The sequence below is a fragment of the Acanthaster planci genome, linkage group LG14, assembly GCF_054643075.1.
Source record: "Acanthaster planci isolate LZ-2023a linkage group LG14, COTS_SCS, whole genome shotgun sequence".
In the NCBI taxonomy this organism is placed as follows: Eukaryota; Metazoa; Echinodermata; class Asteroidea; order Valvatida; family Acanthasteridae; genus Acanthaster; species Acanthaster planci.
In genome coordinates this window covers 5,770,249-5,775,800 of record NC_141790.1, presented here as the reverse complement: position 1 = coordinate 5,775,800, position 5,552 = coordinate 5,770,249, and positions in this window count along the sequence as shown.

Here is a 5,552-nt window from a genome sequence, read left to right as displayed (position 1 = left end):
CTTATAAAATTTTTGATTTTTCAGAATCGGATGTATGGAGCCGTATTTGAGCGGGGCTGAACTCGGGGGTGAGGAGCATGTCAGATTTATGCAAAAAAATCATGCACTTCCACAAAAACTTGCGCCTTTCTTGCAAGATATTTCCAAAACTAAAGCACATATGGATGTGAAACTTGCATGAATCGAAAGAGTAGCATGTTACCTTTCAAATGATACCACGAATGGCACATCTTATAAAAGTTTTGATTTTTCAGAATCGCATATGGAAAGCATTCTTTGAGCGGGACTGAACTCGAGCAGTGGAGAGCATTGTCAGATTTACGCAAAAAAATCATGCACTTCCACACAAACTCGCGCCTTTCTTTGCAAGATATTTCCAAAAGTAAAGCCAATATGGATACAAAACTTGCATAAATCGAAAGAGTAGCATGTTACCTTTCAAATAACACCACGATTGGCACATCTTAAAAAATTTTTGATTTTTCAGAATCAGATGTATGGAGCCGTCTTTGAGCGGGGCTGAACTCGGGGGTGAGGAGCATGTCAGATTTACGCAAAAAATCATGCACTTCCACACAAACTCGCGCCTTTCTTGCAAGATATTTCCGAAACTAAAGCACATATGGATGTGAAACTTGCATGAATCGAAAGAGTAGCATGTTACCTTTCAAATGATACCACGAATGGCACATCTTATAAAAGTTTTGATTTTTCAGAATCGCATATGCAAAGCATTCTTTGAGCGGGACTGAACTCGAGCAGTGGAGAGCATTGTCAGATTTACGCAAAAAAAATCATGCACTTCCACACAAACTCGCGCCTTCCTTTGCAAGATATTTCCAAAAGTAAAGCCAATATGGATACAAAACTTGCATAAATCGAAAGAGTAGCATGTTACCTTTCAAATAACACCACGATTGGCACGTCTTAAAAAGTTTTGATTTTTCAGAATCAGATGTATGGAGCCATCTTTGAGCGGGGCTGAACTCGGGGAAGAGGAGCATGTCAGATTTACGCAAAAAAATCATGCACTTCCACATAAACTCGCCCATTTCTTTGCAAGATATTTCCAAAAGTAAAGCCAATATGGATACAAAACTTGCATAAATCGAAAGCGTAGCATGTTACCTTTCAAATAACACCACGATTGGCACATCTTATAAAAGTTTTGATTTTTCAGAATCGCATATGCAAAGCATTCTTTGAGCGGGACTGAACTCGAGCAGTGGAGAGCATTGTCAGATTTACGCAAAAAAATCATGCACTTCCACACAAACTCGCGCCTTTCTTTGCAAGATATTTCCAAAAGTAAAGCCAATTTGGATACAAAACTTGCATAAATCGAAAGAGTAGCATGTTACCTTTCAATTAATACCACGATTGGCACATCTTATAAAATTTTTGATTTTTCAGAATCAGATGTATGGAGCCGTCTTTGAGCGGGGCTGAACTCGGGGGTGAGGAGCATGTCAGATTTACGCAAAAAATCATGCACTTCCACACAAACTCGCGCATTTCTTTGCAAGATATTTCCAAAAGTAAAGCCAATATGGATACAAAACTTGCATAAATCGAAAGAGTAGCATGTTACCTTTCAAATAACACCACGATTGGATAACTTAAAAAATTTTTGATTTTTAAGAATCAGATGTATGGAGCCGTCTTTGAGAGGGGCTGAACTCGGGGGTGAGGAGCATGTCAGATTTATGCAAAAAAATCATGCACTTCCACAAAAACTTGCGCCTTTCTTGCAAGATATTTCCGAAACTAAAGCACATATGGATGTGAAACTTGCATGAATCGAAAGAGTAGCATGTTACCTTTCAAATGATACCACGAATGGCACATCTTATAAAAGTTTTGATTTTTCAGAATCGCATATGCAAAGCATTCTTTGAGCGGGACTGAACTCGAGCAGTGGAGAGCATTGTCAGATTTACGCAAAAAAATCATGCACTTCCACACAAACTCGCGCCTTTCTTTGCAAGATATTTCCAAAAGTAAAGCCAATATGGATACAAAACTTGCATAAATCGAAAGAGTAGCATGTTACCTTTCAAATAACACCACGATTGGATAACTTAAAAAATTTTTGATTTTTAAGAATCAGATGTATGGAGCCGTCTTTGAGAGGGGCTGAACTCGGGGGTGAGGAGCATGTCAGATTTATGCAAAAAAATCATGCACTTCCACAAAAACTTGCGCCTTTCTTGCAAGATATTTCCGAAACTAAAGCACATATGGATGTGAAACTTGCATAAATCGAAAGAGTAGCATGTTACCTTTCAAATAACACCACGATTGGCACATCTTAAAAAATTTTTGATTTTTCAGAATCAGATGTATGGAGCCGTCTTTGAGCGGGGCTGAACTCGGGGGTGAGGAGCATGTCAGATTTACGCAAAAAATCATGCACTTCCACACAAACTCGCGCCTTTCTTGCAAGATATTTCCGAAACTAAAGCACATATGGATGTGAAACTTGCATGAATCGAAAGAGTAGCATGTTACCTTTCAAATGATACCACGAATGGCACATCTTATAAAAGTTTTGATTTTTCAGAATCGCATATGCAAAGCATTCTTTGAGCGGGACTGAACTCGAGCAGTGGAGAGCATTGTCAGATTTACGCAAAAAAATCATGCACTTCCACACAAACTCGCGCCTTTCTTTGCAAGATATTTCCAAAAGTAAAGCCAATATGGATACAAAACTTGCATAAATCGAAAGAGTAGCATGTTACCTTTCAAATAACACCACGATTGGCACGTCTTATAAAAGTTTTGATTTTTCAGAATCAGATGTATGGAGCCATCTTTGAGCGGGGCTGAACTCGGGGAAGAGGAGCATGTCAGATTTACGCAAAAAAATCATGCACTTCCACATAAACTCGCCCATTTCTTTGCAAGATATTTCCAAAAGTAAAGCCAATATGGATACAAAACTTGCATAAATCGAAAGCGTAGCATGTTACCTTTCAAATAACACCACGATTGGCACATCTTAAAAAATTTTTGATTTTTAAGAATCAGATGTATGGAGCCGTCTTTGAGCGGGGCTGAACTCGGGGGTGAGGAGCATGTCAGATTTACGCAAAAAATCATGCACTTCCACACAAACTCGCGCATTTCTTTGCAAGATATTTCCAAAAGTAAAGCCAATATGGATACAAAACTTGCATAAATCGAAAGAGTAGCATGTTACCTTTCAAATAACACCACGATTGGCACATCTTATAAAAGTTTTGATTTTTCAGAATCGCATATGCAAAGCATTCTTTGAGCGGGACTGAACTCGAGCAGTGGAGAGCATTGTCAGATTTACGCAAAAAAATCATGCACTTCCACACAAACTCGCGCCTTTCTTTGCAAGATATTTCCAAAAGTAAAGCCAATATGGATACAAAACTTGCATAAATCGAAAGAGTAGCATGTTACCTTTCAATTAATACCACGATTGGCACATCTTATGAAAATTTTGATTTTTCAGATTTGGATTTATGGAGCCGTCTTTGAGCGGGGCTGAACTCAGGGGTGAGGAGCATGTCAGATTTATGCAAAAAAATCATGCACTTCCACAAAAACTTGCGCCTTTCTTGCAAGATATTTCCGAAACTAAAGCACATATGGATGTGAAACTTGCATGAATCGAAAGAGTAGCATGTTACCTTTCAAATAACACCACGATTGGCACATCTTAAAAAATTTTTGATTTTTCAGAATCAGATGTATGGAGCCGTCTTTGAGCGGGGCTGAACTCGGGGGTGAGGAGCATGTCAGATTTACGCAAAAAATCATGCACTTCCACACAAACTCGCGCATTTCTTTGCAAGATATTTCCAAAAGTAAAGCCAATATGGATACAAAACTTGCATAAATCGAAAGAGTAGCATGTTACCTTTCAAATAACACCACGATTGGATAACTTAAAAAATTTTTGATTTTTAAGAATCAGATGTATGGAGCCGTCTTTGAGAGGGGCTGAACTCGGGGGTGAGGAGCATGTCAGATTTATGCAAAAAAATCATGCACTTCCACAAAAACTTGCGCCTTTCTTGCAAGATATTTCCGAAACTAAAGCACATATGGATGTGAAACTTGCATGAATCGAAAGAGTAGCATGTTACCTTTCAAATGATACCACGAATGGCACATCTTATAAAAGTTTTGATTTTTCAGAATCGCATATGCAAAGCATTCTTTGAGCGGGACTGAACTCGAGCAGTGGAGAGCATTGTCAGATTTACGCAAAAAATCATGCACTTCCACACAAACTCGCGCATTTCTTTGCAAGATATTTCCAAAAGTAAAGCCAATATGGATACAAAACTTGCATAAATCGAAAGAGTAGCATGTTACCTTTCAATTAACACCACGATTGGCACAACTTAAAAATTTTTTGATTTTTCAGAATCAGATGTATGGAGCCGTCTTTGAGCGGGGCTGAACTCGGGGGTGAGGAGCATGTCAGATTTACGCAAAAAAATCATGCACTTCCACAAAAACTTGCGCCTTTCTTGCAAGATATTTCCGAAACTAAAGCACATATGGATGTGAAACTTGCATGAATCGAAAGAGTAGCATGTTACCTTTCAAATGATACCACGAATGGCACATCTTATAAAAGTTTTGATTTTTCAGAATCGCATATGCAAAGCATTCTTTGAGCGGGACTGAACTCGAGCAGTGGAGAGCATTGTCAGATTTACGCAAAAAAATCATGCACTTCCACACAAACTCGCGCCTTTCTTTGCAAGATATTTCCAAAAGTAAAGCCAATATGGATACAAAACTTGCATAAATCGAAAGAGTAGCATGTTACCTTTCAAATAACACCACGATTGGCACATCTTATAAAAGTTTTGATTTTTCAGAATCGCATATGCAAAGCATTCTTTGAGCGGGACTGAACTCGAGCAGTGGAGAGCATTGTCAGATTTACGCAAAAAAATCATGCACTTCCACACGAACTCGCGCCTTTCTTTGCAAGATATTTCCAAAAGTAAAGCCAATATGGATACAAAACTTGCATAAATCGAAAGAGTAGCATGTTACCTTTCAAATAACACCACGATTGGCACATCTTATGAAAATTTTGATTTTTCAGATTTGGATTTATGGAGCCGTCTTTGAGCGGGGCTGAACTCAGGGGTGAGGAGCATGTCAGATTTATGCAAAAAAATCATGCACTTCCACAAAAACTTGCGCCTTTCTTGCAAGATATTTCCGAAACTAAAGCACATATGGATGTGAAACTTGCATGAATCGAAAGAGTAGCATGTTACCTTTCAAATAACACCACGATTGGCACATCTTAAAAAATTTTTGATTTTTCAGAATCAGATGTATGGAGCCGTCTTTGAGCGGGGCTGAACTCGGGGGTGAGGAGCATGTCAGATTTACGCAAAAAATCATGCACTTCCACACAAACTCGCGCATTTCTTTGCAAGATATTTCCAAAAGTAAAGCCAATATGGATACAAAACTTGCATAAATCGAAAGAGTAGCATGTTACCTTTCAAATAACACCACGATTGGATAACTTAAAAAAT